This window comes from Camelus ferus, chromosome 12 (assembly GCF_009834535.1).
Source record: "Camelus ferus isolate YT-003-E chromosome 12, BCGSAC_Cfer_1.0, whole genome shotgun sequence".
Taxonomy (NCBI): domain Eukaryota; kingdom Metazoa; phylum Chordata; class Mammalia; order Artiodactyla; family Camelidae; genus Camelus; species Camelus ferus.
Genome location: NC_045707.1, coordinates 8,334,231 through 8,352,768, shown reverse-complemented (window position 1 = coordinate 8,352,768; position 18,538 = coordinate 8,334,231). Strand labels below are relative to the sequence as shown.

Here is an 18,538-nt window from a genome sequence, read left to right as displayed (position 1 = left end):
GTCTGGGCCCTGAGTGGACAGTGTCGGGGACACTGAGCCGGGTCAGACCCGGGCCAGTCCTCAGAGAGCTCCGGGTGGGGATGGAAGCACAGTATCACTCAGCATGACCAGGGCTGTGTCTGGCGGAGAAGCCTGGCTCAGAGAAGGCTTCCAGGAGAAGGAATCAAATGACCTGGGTCCTCAAAGATAAAAAAGAGCAAGAGAGAAGGTCCAGGAAGAGAAAGCAGAGAGAGTTGGGGCCTGGTCTGTTCAGAAAAGGAGAGCAAGCCTAGGGTGGCCTTGTGGCAGGAGATGGAGCTTGGTGGCAGGTGAATGCAGATTTCATCCAGAAGGAAGTAGGGAGCCACAGCAGGGTTTTGAGCAGGAGAGTGATGCTGTCAGATTTGAGCGCCACACAGATCCCTCTGGCTCCTATCGGAGGATGGCCCACTAGGGGGAGTGGCTGCGGGGCTGGAGATGGAGGGTTCCTGGGGCTCTGCCTGGTGGAGCCGAAACACCTGGCTGCGACTGGTAAAGGTGGCAGCCCACGTCGTTAAGGGCAGAATTCCCACACAGGTTGGTCCCTGTGTGCGCGGCACTGACCCCATCCTGCACTGTCTGCCTGGCCAAGGGCGTTGGTGGGTCATCACCCTGTGGGCTCCCCCTCTGGGGAGGCACCCGTGGCCCGTAAGCTGCAGCCGTCGCCCGTCCACATCCAGCCCCTCTCCCTGCTGTGTTTGACGATGACTCTGCTTTCTCCCTCCACCCCACGCTGGCCCGGAGGGCCCCTGACAGGTGGAGGATGAGACCTCAGCTTTTCGGACCAGAGGTTCTGGCCCAGGTTTGAGAGCTGGGCTCCAGGGTCAGGCAGACCCAGGTTTGAAGGGCCTCGGGAAAGCTACTTGTTAGCCTCAGTTTCTTTGTCTGTGAGATGGGCATGACCTCACAGTAACTGATGTGATGCTTGCCAGACACATCGAAAAATGCCCAGCACGAGGCTCAGGGGCGTTGCTTGTGGTTATTTTTACGATGCTGATGCCGCAAAGTGCTCAGCGTAGTGCCTCACACACAGTAGGTGCTTCAGACCTAGTGCCTGACATTACAATCAGTAAACACCAGACTATAGGCCCTAGCTCCCAGCATGGGTAGAGAGGGGGCTAGCAAAATAGAGGCCCTACTGTGTGCCGGGCTTGAGGTGAAGACACTGATATGGCCTCAATCGACCACATATCACAGGGTCCCTGAAAGTTAGGAACTGTGGTCCCCATCTCAAAGATGAGGAAATCGAGGCTCAGAGAAGGAAGGTGACTTCCACTGATACAAGGCAGACCCAAGAGTCTGACGCCGAAGCTGGGGCTTATTTTGTAATTTTCACGTTAAAATAGGACATGAAGGTGGCAAGGAGGCTTCATGTGCTAGGTGACCTCGGGCAAGTCACTGGACCTTTCTAAACCTCAGCTTCCTCATCTGTAATTAGGGCTCACGTCGCTGATCTTGGAAGGTTGCTCTGGCAGGCCGTGGTTCTGGGGTTCCCTCTCTGCAGGTGGCACCCCAGGATATTCCCATGGTGCTCTGGGGCAGAAAGCAGCCCGTCTTCTTTTCAGCTGGGCTCCAGTACCAGGTATCATGTTCTTCGGAGGCCTTTGAACGATATGTGAGCAAAACTGACTGCAGAGGGCCTGGGCCCTCAGATGGTCTGGGTCTAGGATGGGGAGGGCAGAGACAGAGGCATCTCCAGGACACCGAAGTGGGGCCACATTTTCTTAGATCAAGAAAGTGATGTAAATGGTATAAGTGGTCCTGAACTTGGAACTCTAACACAAGGCAGGTAGCAGCTTCCACTGACCTGCTGTGTGACCCCAGGCAAGGCACTCACCCTCTGATTCTCCCAATCCTCAGCTGAAATGGTGCAAAAGCAAGAGACCTTGCTTATGGGGGACTGCAAAGCCCCAGGCCTGGCATGAGGCGCACCAGTCCAGGCTCTAGAAGCTGGAGGGTCCTTTCCCCTTCACCCTCTTCCAAAGGCACCAGGGCTCGGCTGGCCCTAGACAGCTGGGGGAGCCCTCGGACAGGGCCCTTGGGTGTCCCAGCCTGCACTGAAGGCACAGCTCCTTCATATTTCTCACTCCAGCCGCTCCCTGTCAGGCCTCTGAGTCACCCTTCAGAGGTTCTGATTCATCACAGATGTCGCCCGGTGAACAGGCTGTGACCGGCAGGCAGCCAGACAGGCGGGGGCTACCTGGCCAGGGCCACAGGCTCCACCCTGCGGCCCAGGCCAGGGCCGGCTTCCCCACAGCTGGGAGCCTCCCCAGAACAGAATTCAGCCAGATGCTGGAACCCAGCACCAAAGGCTCCTCTTTCCCCCAACTCTGTGGAAACACGAGATGTTGCAATAACAAAGGTGGCTCTGTGAGGCCAAGCCAAACCATTTATAATATCGGGAGAGGCCGCTCAGCAAAATCAAAGAAGCCTGGAAATCCGACCCAGGCCGAGCAGGCCTGATTTGTGGAACCCCAGACAACCTGCCTCCCAATGGCTGAGCTAAACCTGAAAGAAGCCAGGGCTGGCCTGAGTCTGCCAGAGCCTCACAATGTCGGAGCCAGAGGGGCCCGACCGGCAGTGAGCACGGAGCAGGCGGGGAACCTGAGGCCTGGGGCAGCAGAGCCAGGACGTGTCCCATTCCAGGGCTCTCTACTTTGCTCCTCCTTCATCGAGGTCAAGAGCACAGGCCAAGGGCTCGGGCAGGGAAGGGACAGACCCAGGGTCAAATCCCAGCTCTACTACTTCCTGGCTGTGTGACTCTGTGCAAGTCACTTGACCTCTCTGGGCCTGTTTGTCATCTGTCAGCAGGAACACAGAGAAGCAACTCCTAGGATGGATTCAGGGAGACCACCCCCATGACACTGTGGGGCACAGAGCACCCAATAAGTGGGAGCCTTACCTTGGCTTCGGTTAAGACTGTGTTACCTTAGCTGATAACCACGTGCCCACCCAGGTAGGGCGGAGAGAGAAGGCACACTTCCTGCCCCAAGTAGCAGTTCCCCGAATTCAAGAGAAGAGGTAGGGGAGAAGGCATAGCTCAAGTGGTAGAGCGCATGCTTAGCACGCATGAGGTCCTGGGTTCAATCCCCAGTGCCTCCTCTGAAAAACGAATAATAAAACCTAATTACCTGCTCCCTGCTAAAGTAATACGATAATACATTAATTAATTAAAAAAAAAGAGAGAGAGGAGGTGGATCCTCATCCTAGAGGTCGGTGGACTTGCCAGGGCCTTACTGCTGCAAAGCTGAGGCTCCTGTTATGGCCGGGCTGCCTTGCGCCCCCACCCCAGCCCCCCAGAAGGGCTGCCAGGGAAGAGCACATCGGAGTCCTCGGACTTCTGGCCTACGCCTGCCTCTCATGTGCTGTGTGACCTTGGGTCCATCACACGACCTCTCTGGGCCCCCTTCCTGCAGCTCTGAGATCCGTGCCCTTACTGCTGCGTCCACCTCCCCACGTGTAAATGGGTGTGGAGGGCACGTGGCTCTCTGCATACGCCAATTATCCTGATTATCATTGTTGTTGTTATTATTCTGGACCTGGGGAGTGCTGGGCTGGGTAGAAACAGGCCTCTAGCCTACCAATTTGCATCGTATTATTCTCCTCCTCTGCCGCGCTGGGTTTGAGACACTGGTGAGACTCAGCCTGTGAGGCGCCAGCTGCAGTCAAATCTAAACCTGGGTTAGACGTGGAGGAAGGATCCTGTCATTGTCCATGTAAGCTGATGCCTCGAAGGTTTGGGGTGGGGGTGATTGCCCCGGAGGTACGGGCGGGGTTCTCTCACGCCCCCCAGAAGAACCTCTCTGGCTTCTGCTGTCCGCCTGTCCACTGTCATCCCGATTCAGAGATGAGGAGACGGGCTTTGGGAGGTGAATCCATCTGCCCAAGGCCACCAGCTGGCAGGAGGGGAACCCGGATTCAGGCCCCGTGGCTGTGCAGCCAGGGCTCGCTCATTCACCAGGTCCTCCCGCAACCCCAGAGCCAGTGTCACAGTGCGTCACCTGTATTCTCAGCTTCCCGCCTACAAAACCGTTACAGTGACAGATTGGGTACCAGCTCCTATCCCGTAGGCTTGTCATCAATGAGAACAGAGCCCGGTGCCACCTAAGTGGAGGTTATTTTCAGTGACAGGGTACAGATGAGGAGACTGAGGCTCAAGGAGGTCAAGGACACACTGGGGTCTCCTGTTTTTCAGGTTTTGGGAGTACAAGTGGGTGTGCCCCACTACCCCCACTCCTGCTCTTCCTTCCTGGTTCCTGCTGCCCTTTTGTGGCAGACACGCTCCCGGGGACCCTGGACCACACAACGGTTCCTGACTCATGGGGACCAGGCAACTCTGAGCCTTGGGGGTTTCCAAGTTTTTGCGTTTCTCTGGATCGATGCCTGTTGCCTGAATCAGCTGCCCCAAGCAAATAGCAGGACCCTGATGGGAACTGTGTCTTTTCTTCCTCATTTTAAAATTTTTCCAAAAAGGGGAATTTGCAACTGTGCATAGAATGTTGGCTGACATCTCCCCAGCATCCACGTAAGCCACTCTGAGGGGGGTGTATTTAAAGAAATAGAGACTTGGGAACGCATTGGCGCTGTGCTTCAGAACGGGGAGCCGTGACGATTCGTAACTCACGCCTGATGAGGGAGAAAGGCTACTCTAGGAACAGCACACGTGGGGCAGGGCCACTCGTGCAGATGTGAGGACCAGAACACAGAGGGCCTTGAATGCCAAACCAGCAGCTCAGACATCATCCTGAGAAGGTGTAGCCATGGAAGTCTGCAGGCAGAGCGGTGGCTAAGGCAGGCTGTGCCGTGCACAGACCAGCCCAGGGGTCTGCAGTGGGAGGGATGGGCTGAAAGATCTTGGCCCCAGAAAAATTAATTGATTCGCACAAGCGGTTGCCGAGTGTACTGGTTTCTCTATTGCCATGTAACAAATTGAGCGGCTTCAAACAGCACCCGTTCATCATCTCGCAGTTCCGTGGGTCAGATTCAGGGTGGGCTCGGCTAGGTTTCTGCTTAGGGTCTCATGAGGTGGAAATCAAGTAGACAGCCAAGCTGGGCTCTTCTGGGGAGAGTCTGGGGAGACACCAACTCTTCAGGGTGCTGGCAGAGTGCAGTCGGTTCCTCGCGGTTGCAGGACTGAGCCCATTTTCCTTCTGGGTGTTGGTGGGGGCTACTCTCACTTCCCTGTCCTAAGTCCCCTCCATCTGAGCACGGGCCTCCCCAGTGTCCAATCTCCCCTTTTGCTGGCATCTCTGAGTCTTCCTTTCCTGCTGCTAGCTGGACAATGCTCTCTGCGTTTAAAGAGCTTGCGTGATTAGGTTAGGCACACCAGATAACCTCCCGATCTTATTCATCAACTGATTAAGAACCTTAATTACAACTGGAAAACCTCTTTTGCCACAGTGGAGTAACACTGGGGGGGTAAGGGGATGGGGCCCTTTTGGAACTGGGTCTGCCAATGTTTTGATGCAGACAGAAGCCCTATTTTCTCTTGGCTTCAGGGGCTGTGAATGGTTCTGCCAGGCCTTCTGCTAGGGCCAGAGTAGAAACTGTGTCACATCTTGTGGCCAGGAGGGAGGCTGGCAGGAGTCCAGAGGAGGCCCTAGTGAGTTTATGGCCCCTGGCCCGGCACACGCTCGTGTCAGTGCAGTGTGTCTGGCCTCAGGGAGGCTTTTTGACCAGACAACCTGCTCACCCCATCTGGTCTCCCAAATCTCCAGGACAACCAGGAGCCACAGCAGTTGCTTCTACACACTGAGCACCTACTATGCACCTGGCTCGGAGCAGTCGAGATTCACAGTCTCTTACAGAAGAGCCAGCTGAGGCTGAGGGCTTGGCTCAGGCCACCATAGGGGTCAGCTCAGCGCTCCAGCTCCAGAGCCACAGTGCCTAAACCCTGGGCTATCCTGTTGCCCACGTTATCCAGCCCTGCAGCCACCAGGAGGCTGTGGCTCCCCTGTCACACGTGGGTACCACGGCCAGCTGGGAGAGTGGGAGCAGTGGGGGCATAAGGATGGCCGTGAGCTAACAGGTCTTGTGTCTCGGCGGGGCAGGGCTGGGCAGCAGAGGCTGGCTGGCGGGGCGGGCTCCTCCAGGGGCCTGGGGCCCAGTCTCCCCTGCTCAGGGCTTGTCTCCTCCCAGGTAAACAGGGTGGGCTTGATGCCTTCCGGTAGCAGCGGACTGCAGCCTGGGGACTTCAGTCCCTTTGGATTGAGAAGGAAAGAGGCTCCAAAAGGTGGCCTGGCCACATCCTCCGTGGGTGACTTGGGGAGGGCGTGGAGTCTTCAAACCTCCCAGCGTACAACTTCCTTATGTCTTGAATTTGGGAAATGGGGGTTTGGGGTGGGAATCCTAAGGTCTTGGAGAGGGAGAAGGAGGAACTGGAGGGGCTCCTTGGGAGGGTGGGGGGCTGCTCCCCAAGGGAGGTGGGGGATGAAGATGCCGAGGCTGGATGTCCACTGGACCTTGGCTGCCCCCAACTTCTAATTAAACGGCAGCAATTCTGATGTGGCAGGTGATCTTCTCGGCAAGCCTGGCTTTAAATTTAGCTCCCTCCCCAGCCAGCCCTTTGAAAAGGCTGCTCTCCTCTGCGGAGAGAGCAGGGAGCAGAGGGAGAGAGGGTGAGTCATCACCGCCCCGCCTGCCCCCCCCTCCCCGGAGCTTCGCGTTTGCGGGGGAGCAGGCCTCCCGAAGGCAGAGAAATAGTAAATAGGGACAGGATTAAAGGAGCCGGAGAGGGTGGAGGGAGCACGCGGCAGACTCCCAGGATTCACGATTCCCAGGAGGTGCTTAGCAATGGGGGTCACGTCTCCCTCGTGGTCTGGGTACTCACCTGCCCACACACCCAGCCCCGGCACCTCTCCCCCAGCCCCGCCCAGGGCGGAGACACACACGTTTGCGGGGCGGGCTCCACGCTGGGCTCACCTCCAGCTCCCAGCGGCTCCAGGAGGCTGCCCGGTCCTGCTCCCACTGGTGCACAGAGTGCGGAGGACTGAGAATGCTCCCCCGCCCCCAAAGATAGCCTTATATTCCTAACCCCTGCAACCTGGGGATGGCACCTTACATGGCAAGGAGGAAGGAGCTTCACAGATGTGATTAAGGGAAGGATCTTGAGATGGGAGATTATTCTGTATTATCTGTGGGCCCAAAACGCCATTACAGGTGTCCTTCTGAGAGGGAGCAGAGGGGCTCTGACACTCAGGGGAGCAGGCCATATGAAGACGGGGCAGAAAGAGGTGGGGGGGTGCCGGCTTAGAAGGTTGGCGTGTTGCGGGCACAAGCCAAGGATGCAGGCAGCCTCCGGGAGCTGGAAGAAGTCTCCCCTAGGACCTCCAAGGAGGCAGCCCTGCCCGTGCCTTCAGCCCAGCAAAACTGATGTTTGGATTTCTGGCCTCAGATCTGGAAGAGAATAAATATGTGTTGTTTTAAGGCACTCAGTCTGTGAATATTGGTTATGGAGGTTACAGGAACGCAGAGCCCAGGAGCTGGGAGAAGTGAACTCACCCCCCATTACACAGCTGGTGAGTGGCCCAGCTGAGATTCCACCCAGGTCCAACCGGTTCCAAAGCCTGTGCATCCTCTGGCCAGCTCTGTGAGCTCCTGGGGGGACAGCAGGGATGCTGATGTGGATCAAGGCACTGGTGCATTTGGGATAATCGGCAGGACCGCTTCCTATCTGATACAGCCCCTCATTGAATCCTCATGTGACTTTGTGACGGGTGCAAACATTTCCATTTTGCAGATGAGGCAACTGAGGCTCAGGGAGGCAATGTGGCTTTGTGCAAGGTGGGGGAGCCTGACTATACGAAGGGAAGGTGCAGGGCCCTGGCAGTACGGTGAGGGCAGCCCAGCACTCGGCAGGTGTGTAACAGAGGCTTCAAGAGTACATGTAGGAGCCAACTAGGGGAACCCACAGGCGGGACGTAGCTGGAGCTGGCTGCAGGAGCGTCCTGAATGCCGGAAGGGGGATCCTATAGAAAATCGGAATTTGTGGAGGTTTAACATCCCATGTGGTGACCCAACCAGGCTGTAAGCTTGTCTGGGTGTCTCATCTCTGGGTGTCCAGCGCCAGACCCAGACCTGGGACAAACACAGAGCCCTGCTCGGTGATGCAAATGCTGGGAAAGAGGGACTCTGCCGAATACGAGGCTTTTCAGCGCGCCCTGAAAGTGTCACACATGGAGACACAGACACACCGCATACGCACATGCTTTACACACACACCCCTCACACACACCATATAGCTGTGATGATGTCCAGGACGCAGCCTTCGCCTGCTGGGAGCTCAAAGGATAGTCCCCTCTCAACCCAAGTCCTGCTCACCTCCCGCACTGGACCCTTCAGCCTGTTTCTTAGCCTCTCTGGTCCTTGTTTTCCATCATCCCATGGAATTGTCTCCCCTCTGGGAGGGTTTGCAGGAGCTGGGCAAAGTGCTTCGAGTACCCTGCCTCAGTTAGTCTTCACAGCACCCCTTGAGGAAGACGCTGCTGTGACCTCTTTAGGGAAGGAAACTGGCCAGGTGGGGAAACTGGGCTTGGAAGCCGGGGGTGAGGGGACTCTGGGCTGGAGCCTGGTTCCATCCCCCCACAGCTGTGTGGCTCAGGGTAAGCGCCCTAACTTCTCTACGCCTCAGCTCATCTGCAAAACAGGGAAGACACGGCCCAGCGCTGTGGGAGGAAGAAGTAAAGTAAAGTGTGTGAAGGTCTCCGCTCAGTTCCTGGGAGGTTCAAGCAGCGCCTGTAAAGATGCAGCCAGACCCAATGGCATGGGAGTGGCTGACTTCCAGGGCACTCAAAGTCGCTCCCCTCCCCAGACAACCAAGTGATAACCACCCTCACCCTCGTTCCTCTGCGGGGTCCTCGAAGAGGATGCAACGTCCTCATACATAATCTCCACCAGCAGAGGTCACTGGGTCAGGGACAGGTGTCGGGGAAGCTGGGGAAGCAGGCTTACTGAGGTTGGCTGCAGCACAGCATCGTCCTGCAGGTGAGGGGTGAAGTGGGGGGGGGGGATCGGGGACTGCTAGGGGCGAGGGATGGAGAGAAGGGGGACTGGAAAAGGAGAGGGGAGCCCACGCAGCCGTCAAGGCAGCCAGGGAAGCTGGGTTTTTCCCACTGGAAACTGGACGGAGGATCTTGTTTGATGTAGAGGATTCTCCGCCCCAGTCTAATGCTGCCGCTGACCACCTCCTACAGGGGCTGGGCAGGAGGAATGTCTTGCTTAACACCCGCCGCCGGGGGAAGGAGCACTGCAGGTGGGGCCCTCCAGTGGCAGGCAGCCTGCAGGAGGGGCTGCGAGGACAGGAGGCCACCTGGCAGAAGGGGCTCTGGTGTTCCCACAGGGAGGAGTTGGGGGAGCCCCCGGAGTTGGGCCTAGGGGAGCGCGGGGAGCAGCCAGGAGGAGGCAGGTGAGTGTGTGCGGTGGGGTTGGGGGGATGGAGAACTGGAGACCTGGTGCAGGGAGGAGGAGAGAAAGGAGAGAGGGAAAGAGGGAGGAAGGAATAGAAGGAAGAAGGGAAAACAGGAGAGAAGGAAAAAGAAAGGAAAAGTAGGAAGAAAGGAAAGAAGTGGAGGGGGGAAGGAGGAAAGGAAAAACGGAGAGTGAGAAGAAAGAACGAACCGCAAAAGAAAGGAAGAAGGAGGCTGCAAAAGGGAAAAAACGAAGAGACACACGAATGGGGAGAGAGCGCGCAGGAGGGGAGGAAGAGAGATTGCGAAAGAAAAAATGAGAAGAGGAGAGAGAGAGCGCGAGCAAGCGAGCGAGCCGCGGGCGCCGGGGAGGGGAGTGCGGCGCGCGGCGGCGGCGGCGAGGGCAGGACGGCCGGGCGCCGCGAGCGGGGAGAGGGGGCAGCAGAGGGCGAGCGGCGAGCGGCAAAGAGTGAAGTGGGCACGGCGGCGGCGGCGAGCGCGGGGCCGGCGAGCATGAGCGCGGCGGCGGCGGCGGCGGCAGCGGCGGGCGCGGAGCGGGGCTCGGGGCCGGCGGGCGGGCGGGCGGCGCGGGCCGCCCAGTAGCGCCGGGCGGGCGGCAGGGCGGGCCGGCAGGGTAGGCGGCCGGCGGCCGGTCCGCGAGCCGGAGCCCCAGCCCGATCCCGCGCCCCGCGCGCCTAGGAGCGGGCGCCCTCCCGGCGCCGGCCCCGGAGCCCCGAGTCCCCGCGGCCCCGCAGCCCCCGGAGTCGGGACAACTGTTGCGGCGGCGGCGGCGGCGGCGGCGGCGGGGGCACCGCGGGGGCGTGGGCGGCCCCGCGCCCCAGCAGCCGGCTCAGCCCCGCGGGCGCCGGCTCCCGGCGGCGGAGCGAGGAGCGAGCGGGCGGCGGACACGAGGTGAGCGGCGCCCCGGGCAGGCCGGGCGGGGGTCGCGCGGGGGAGGGGCGCGCCGGGCCGGGGTCCGAGAGCCGGGGGAGCGGGGTCGGGGCGGAGCTCCTGGCGGAGGAGGGTCCCGGCGAGCGGGGGGCGGGTCTTCGGTGCCCTGGCTCCCGAGAAGGGGTGCGGATGCCCGGGGCGGGGAGGGGTGGGCGCCCTGGGAGAGGCGAGTTCGGTGCATCGGGGGTCCGGGGTGCTGTAGAAAGGGTCCGGGGACGCCCAAGGAAAGTCTGGGGACAGGAGCCGTGTCGGGCAGCCGGTGCCCTGGCACTGGGGTCCGCGCCAGGGCTCACCAAGGTCGGGGTCGCTGAACCTTGGAGAGGACGGGCCCGGGTCCGAGGAGCAGTCTAGGGCGCATCGTGCAGGGACGCGGCAGCTGAGACCCGCATCCGCGTCCGAGGCGGGGACCGGTGCCCGAAGGCTCCTCCGGGCGCGGAGCGAGCCGGGAGCCCCAGGCGCGCCGGGCAAGGTTCCGGAGCCACGCTGCGGACCCGGCCGGTTCTGGAGCTCCCAACTGGGCGGCGCGGACAATGAGGAAGGCCCCTCCAAGTGCGCGCCCCTCACTACCCACCCGCCGCGTGGCCCCTGTGGAGCCGCCGCCGCCTTCTGGGGCCGAATCAATATTGATCCGCGCCTGGGGCCGGGTGGCCCGGCGGCGGCCTCCGAAGCTCATTAGCGCCAGCGGTTGCCATGGCAATGAGACCCCAAGCGTCTTCAGGTTATATTTATTCTAATTATTATTATCATTATTCTTATTAGTATTTGTTACTCAGCCAGAAGAAACCAGAAATGAGGAAAAGGCAGAGTGTCCTGGCACCTCCAACTGTCATCTCTTTGGAGAGAGCCGGTGCCCGCTGGTGGGCCAAGCCGGCCAGCCTAGGTCTGGTGCGCTGTGCGGTTGCCCGGGCCGCACCTCTGGGGCGGTGGGGCTGGAGAGGGGAGTTATATAATCTGCCGTGGGAGTATGTCTGAATGCCTCTTCTTGTCTATCCTGCCTCTCTCGGCCTCTTTGATCCCTTGGCTCAGTGACTGCTCCTCCTGCCCAGGGAAGCCCAGGCTGGGATGGGAACAGCAGAAAGTGCCTTGCACCGGGAATCACAGCTGGCGGCCTCCAGCCCTCTCTCCCCGAGCTGTGTGACCTTGAGCAAGGTGCTTGACCTCTCTGAGCCTCTGTTTCCCCATCTGTAAAGTAACACGAGAGTCATTCCCACTCTGAAGGTTGCTGTGAGGTCACACTGAGAAAGCCCAATGAGTTCTGTGTGCCCCAGGCAGCTGCCTGCCCTTCTCTGGGCCTGTTTCCTAGTCTGTAGAATGAGGGCCTAGCCCCCCGTGTGTCTTTAGTCACTTGTGTCCTGTGAATCTCACCCCGGGCTGTGATTGAAATACTGTTGAGCCAGCAAGTTGGGTTCAGACCAGGCTAAGGGGGGTTTCTCCGTCACCCCTTGTTCCCGCACCTGTCAGGTGGTCTGAAGGTGGCTGGGAAGCAGGCAACCCAGCCTGAGTCCCTGGTGTTAGCCCAGGACGAACCCCATGCTGGTCAGGGTTGTCCAGGACTGGGAGTCCCTCCCCTACCGCCCCCTCGACCTGTGACTGCTCAGGGCAGGACACCTCCCTGTACTCAGTCCATCTCTCCAGAGGCTGCTTGCTGTGCCTGTCCTGTTTGGGGGCTGAGTGTAAGCAAGAGATGGCCGGAAATTTCAATGCAGCCAGGTGGCCCCTGCCCCTCGTGGTTCAAGCTGAAAGCCGAGGGGGTAGGGGGTGGGGTTCTGCCCCTTTCTTTACTGTCACCATCACACTGAATTCCCAACTCAGTCTCAGGCATCTGGCAGATATTGGACTGATGAGGGAGGTGAGGGAAGCAGATTGGCTTGATGCCGTGGCGGGGGGTGAATGTCCCACCCCCCACTCTCCCAGGCCACCTATCCTGGAGCTCACTGCAGCTGGACTGGACAGGATGGGTGGGAGCTGGGCCAGAGCTGCCCAGACCTTTGTGAGTGAGAGAGAAAGGGAGCAAGGCCTGTCCCAAGGGGGATAGGGAGACTGGCTGAGAGCCATTCTCTCGGTCCATGCCATCCATCCATCCCTCCATTTATTCATTCCTTCGCTCACTCCCCTTCTTCAGACACCTCGGTGAGCCCCCATGTCTGCTACTGAAGGGCATCAGCTCTGTCCTCGGCAGCTCTTAAGGAAAACGGCCCCGGGCAAGCCAGTGAGTGGGGCTGGAGCGCTGCCTGGGGGAAGCTGAGTGGTGGGGGCGCAGGTGGGAAGCATCTGCCCCAGAACCCAAAGAGTGTTTAGGAGGGGAGCCCCGTCCAGGAAGCAGGCACGAGTCAGCCAGAAGGGAGGAACAGAGGTGTCCAGGGCATAGGCCCCTCCACGGGCAAAGCGGCAGACACACACGAGGCACAGGGAAGGCAGGGCTTGGAGGGGGGCGTGGGGGGTGGCTGGGGACTGGGGAGCAGGGGGAGGTGGTGCGGCTGGAGCAGAGGTAAGGCGAGGGAGTGGGACGCCAGCACCCAGTCTGGTGTGGGTTAGCGAGCAGCAGTGGGGCAGGGAGGAGGGGAGGATGGTCGGGCTTGGAGCTTGGACGTGGCCATGGTCCATGGGTGGGAGCCCCTACTTGGGGTGGACAGGGGGAGGTCTGGGAGAACAAAAGGATGAATCTGGTTGCCAATCTCTCTGGGACAATCAGCCAAACCTTCCCAGCTGCTTCCCCCTTTCGGCCACCCTCACGGAGAGGGCTACCTCCCAGCCAGGCCCGTGGTTTCTGGGAGGGGAAGGTAGCCAGTGGACTCCAGATCTGGCTGCCTCAGCTGTCCGAGTCCACGATAAATGACTTCACTGCCATGAGCATAAGGGTATAGCTCCCTGAGCTTGCACTTGACAGGAAGAGCCCAGAGGCCTACTGTGCGCTGGGCACGTGCGGAGCACACACCAGCCCCATCAGCTCGCACCGTCCTCACGCCGGCCCTGTGAGCGGGCAAGTATCGATTCTGTGGTACTGCTGAGAAAACAGGGCCAGAGAGGTTAAAAATAGCCCAGCTAGTATCGCCATCCAACCACACCACCTGGGGCCCAGCCTGTGCCTGACGGCGACCGCGGTGGCTCTTCAGACACGGCGCGGTGAGCCACTGCAGGGCAGGGTCCGCTGAGTCTCACGTCCCAGTTGTCCTGTTTCTGCTCTTCTGGACTGATCCAGAGCGTGGCCTGTCTTAGGCTCAGATGAAAGATATCACCTCCCATGTTGACGGGGCTCTGCCTCTGTCGACTCAGCCCCCTGCTTCAGCCTCTCCCCAGCCGAGTCACACGGCAGATTCACATTGATCTTCGAATAAGCGCAGACCCCAGCCCTCCCAGAGGGGCTTTTCCCAGCCCCGCCACTCTCTCTAGAAGTCACTGAAGCAGTACGCAACTCCTCAAACCCGTGAGGCCTTGTTTGCGAAACACTCTTCTGTAAGATGGCGTCCTGAACACCTGGAGCCAGTGAAAGTAAGGAGGTGACCAGAGGCCCTGCCCACCCTGGGACCTGCTCTCTTGGGGACATCAGGTGCTACCCACTCCGTTGGTGTTGGTCTCTCCCTGCACAGGGCCTGGTGGGGGAGAGGTCCTATCTCCCCCTCCCTCCCTCCTTCCCCCTCTCTTTTCTTCCTTCCCTGCCTTCCCTCCTCCAGCACACACACTCTTTGACCCCTTCTCTATGCTTGAACCCCTAGGAAGGTAAAGAAGAACCCAAGGCCCCTCAGACCCGCCCCAGGGAGCTCCCTGCCTGGACGTGACCAGGGCTCAGGATCTGTTTGATGACTGACTATGTGAATGAATAACTCTCTAGCGGAGACATTGGCTGTCCCAGCACCCCTGGCTCTGCTCATGTACCCCCGTCCCACGCCCCAGCTTGGCCCATTTGTGGCAAGCTGCTCCCTCCTTTCCTACTTAGCTGTAACTAGGTTGGACATTTTTTTGGAGGGCCTTCTCTGGGTCTCCTGACGTCACTACTCTCTGGGAAAGGTGCTTGCCCTCTGGGCCTGGGTTTCCTCGCTCAGCATGCTGATACCTGGTACCCATCTCATGCGTTTCATGAGGGTTGTCGGGGGAAAAGGCACTGGCAGAGTCTTCGGTGTGGGAGCCCCCTTGCTCCACATCCTGTAGCTGTGCGGGGTACAGATAAAGTCAGGGACCTAACCCCTGCATCTCCAAGGCCTGTGTGCTGTGCTGTGCTGTGATGGTGAGAAATCCTAAAAGCTGCTGCTTCGGGGCCTGAGAGGGAGCTTGAAGCTTGTCGGTTTACCCACGTACAGATGGGGACACTGAGGCCCAGAGCTGAGCTCGTGGCATGCTCAAGGTCATGGTGAATTGCACATCCTTGAAGGCCAAGGATGCTCGTGATGTCATGCAGGCCTGGTGACCATTGTCTAGAGGCCTGGGGGAGGGGGATGCAAAGACTCCTTGGATTGTGAAAGTTGCTCTGAAAACCCCAAGATGCTCCCATCAGGAAAGGCCTTCAGAACCTCTCCCTCCCTGGCCACCCAGGTGGAAAAGCAGAAGCCGAGAGATGAAATGTCAATGCCACTGGTCCCACACTTCTGGCCTTCAGACACAAGCAGGAGCCCTCACTTGGCGTGCTGTCGACAGGCTGCCCCTTCCTCCCCTGTCGGGGGCGCACTCCCCGACCACCTCGGCCCATGTGCGCAAACTTGCCTTCAAGAAATTAAGAAATAATGCATGCATTTCCCCCAATTACACCCATTTAACGCTGAATTAAGTTCTGGAAGCTCTTAACGGAGCCCTGGGAGAAAAAAAGATTTTTTTTTTTTTGTTCACACTTCCCTGGAAAATGAGACAAACCGTGATCTTTTAAAACCTAGCTACATAATCTGATTATACCTTCCTGGCAAGCCTGAAAGAAGTGCCCGGCGGAGAGCGGGAGGGCCGATCCGCCAGCTTCAGGATTTGCATTGGGAAATGGGGCTGGGAAAGTTTGTCTCCTGCGCCAGATTCAAAGCTCCTCGGCACACGATGGGCTGAAAATAAAGTGCCGCTTTCTTAGATATTGGCACAAATTACAAATAAAGGCAAATTCCTTCCATAATCCAGCGCGAGAATTTCCTCCGCAGGCTCCCTGAGCATGGTCACTGAAACGACGACGGTGATTTGCCTTCACTGCGGGCTCGTTTCCTTTGTCGGGAGACTCCTCTATGTGCAGCTGGATTTATAGACTAACAGAAAACGCATTTAAGCATTCGCTCATTCTGTATTTTCCGGAGCACCTCCCCTGTGCTGGACCCAGGGGACAAGAGACCATGGAAACAGGATTGTGCCCTGGTGGGGTTTATGGTGTGTTTGTTGGGGGAAGGAGAATGAAAGGAAAACAGACGTCTGTGAGCTCCCACCCTAGCTGAGGGGTCAGGGAGAGCTTCCTGGAGGAGGTAACTTTTGGCTTGGGTCTTGGAGGGTGGATAGGAGTGTGCCGGGCAGAGCAGGGCAGAGGAGCACCCTGAGGAAAGTCTTCAGTGGGTCTCAAACAGGCATGGCCTCCCAGTGGCATCTTCGAATTTTAATGTTTCCAAGTTCCTTTGTTACATTATCATCCAGCCCCCTCAGGCAACCCAACGCCAGTCTCCCAGTCTCCCTTTCCCTAAGGAGCACAGAGTCCAGAGAAGGAACGAGAGGTGGCCGGGGTCACAGTCAGAGCTCTGGATCCCAAGGCTCTGGATCAGATGGACTCTCTGCGGGTAGCAGAACAAGTATCATAAGCTGCTAGAGGGAAATTCTGAAAATTAAATCAGAGAATTACAGACATTAATACCAAAGTCTAGAAGGTCCCCTTTCTCCCTCCACCTGAGCCTCCCTCCTCCTTCTTGGCTATGGGACGCCCTGGGCTTCAGGATGGCGGTCCTGGGATGCCCATGCCAGAGCTGAGCCTCAGTCTCTGCGTCCAGAGAATGGAGGGGTGGAGCCTCTCCCTGCCCGTTTGCGGGAAGCTGGGCGTCATCACTGAGTCCCAGAGGCCCAGCCAGTGGAGTTCAGCCCTCAGCTGGGCAAGTCCAGCGCGCCCTCCCATGGGCTGGCTTCTGAAGTGCTTTTTGGTTTAGAGTTTTCGGGGAGCAGATCAGGACTATAGCATCATCTGAGCGGAACTGGCCTGGCATCTGATCCTTGGGACCGCGAGGCCTCTGGGGACTGAGCCGTGCCTCTGAGCTGAGGCCCATCGCCAGGGCGACAAGCGGAGCTGCAGGGAAGCTCCTGGCGCAGATCCCGCGAGAACAGCCCGGCATCACCCAGGCCGTGCTCGGGGCTCCACCCTGGACAAGTCTCCCCTCTCCTGGTTCCTATCTCTGTGACCCTGGACAAGTTCCATAACCTCTGAGCCTCAGCTTCCTCATCTGCAAAACGGGTTATTGTGAGAACCAGATAAGATAAATTTGCAGCTTAGCGCATAGTATGTATTCAAAAACACATCGGCTCTCTGTATTCTCCCTCTATGAACAGGAACTTCACTGTTACTCTGTTAATATTGCTCCAGCCCTTCGGTGAAGCATCCTTGGAGGCAGAAGCCAAACCTGATCACCCGGCAACCCCCAGAGCAGGGGATTCCATGACTGGTTGTTGACTGAGTGAGGAAATGAATCAAGTGAGCCGTTAGACCACTCTGGTGCCTGCCCAGGTGCCATGGCAACCACAGAGCAGGGTGGCAAGGGAGCCAGCCCTGGAGCTCACCCGCCTGGGTCCACACCCCGGCTCCACCCCTACCTGTGGCCAGTGTCAGGCTGCTGAGTTCACTCTCTGAGCCTCAGTATCCTTGTTTTTAAAATAAGCTTGATAATGTTGATGATAATAGTCATAATAACTGACAAGGGTGGTTTTGAGGATTAAGGGTAAATACTGTAACATTCCAGGCTCATTTAATAACATTTAATAACAGAAGCACCCAGGGGCTACAGAAGCAGTGGAGCTGCTCTCTGTCCTCCAAGGGTAGGGATCACCCTGTTCTTGGTTTAGCTCTTAGCCAGCTTCTGGCTCAGGTGTGTTTTGGACACATCTGTGAATGAAGGGATGGACTGATGGCTGGGTGGGTTGATGGATGGTTAGATGGGTAGATGGGTGCCTGAGTGGATGGGTGCATGGATGGATGGGTGCATGGGTGCATGGATGGATGGAGGAATGGATGGATAAATGGATGGATAGATGGATGGGTGGATGGATGGATGGATGGATGGATGGACGGATGGATGGATGGATAGATGGATGGGTGGATAGATGGACAGATGGATGGGTGGATAGATGGATGGATGGATGGATGGATGGATGGATGGATGGATGGGTGGATAGATGGGTGGTGGGTGGATGGGCGAGTGAATGAAGAATGAATGAATGAATGATCAAGAAACACCCAAAGCCTAAGATCAGGGCAGTTCCGGAAGGGGCCCGAGGACTAGGGCAGAGGCTTCTCTTTGAGGGCCATGAGCATTGAGATGGAATGAGTTTTGTAGCCAGATAGTATCTCTCTTCTCTGAATGAATATTTGTTGTCCCCATTCCGGGGACCAGGGATGGTGGCCCAAGTCTGGGGACCCAGGTTGCTTGATGTCCCTGACAGTTTGGTTTTGGAGCTGGACAGAGCTGAGTTCAGACTGTGGCTTCCTCCTTTTTAGGGCAGGGAAGTTCTGGGGCTTCTCTGAACCTGTTTCCTCCTCCATAATATGGAGAATACTGTCTTCCTTTGGGGGCATGGTGATGCGCAAAGATCACGTGTTGAGCATGGTTTGTGATTTGTAAAGGTACAGGAGAAGTTGGATGAGGTGTTTGGGCTCCACATGGTGCAAGAGAGATTGCAGGGAGGTTTTGGAGCTGGGGGGAGGCACAGTGCAGGTAGGATGGGACCACCAGCCTGTGGGCCTTCTGATTCCTTCCCAAGGGGCACCAGGCACAGAGTCAGGGAAGCGGCAGGGCAGGAGGGCCCTGCCAACCTGCAGGCAGAATTAGGTCTGCTGATCGCCACAGAGCAGCCCCAGGGATGGGGTGCTGGGCTCAAAGCCCCGGGACCCCTGACCTGCTGGGGTGGTCCTTGCATCCAAACCAAGCCCAGCCTGGGTGCTTTGCAAACCCCGCCTGGTTTAACTCTCAGAACACGCATGAGCAAGGACGGGTTATCCTTCTCCGCGAGGCTCA

General features: G+C 58.2%; 1 protein-coding gene across 3 annotated transcripts in view; it reads left to right on the top strand.

The window, feature by feature from the left end:
• Positions 1 to 18,538, top strand: part of SHISAL1 (shisa like 1) — a 134,303-nt gene that overhangs the window by 46,099 nt on the left and 69,666 nt on the right. Inside the window, exon 1 of one of the 3 annotated variants that reach the window (XM_032492408.1) lies at positions 9,233 to 9,421. The exons of 1 other annotated variant lie outside the window; for it this stretch is intronic. The gene's annotated coding sequence lies outside the window, so the exon portion shown is untranslated. Of the gene's footprint in view, positions 1 to 9,232; positions 9,422 to 9,809; positions 10,335 to 18,538 lie in introns of those variants that run through there. One more of the 3 variants, XM_032492407.1, reaches the window with a different exon arrangement.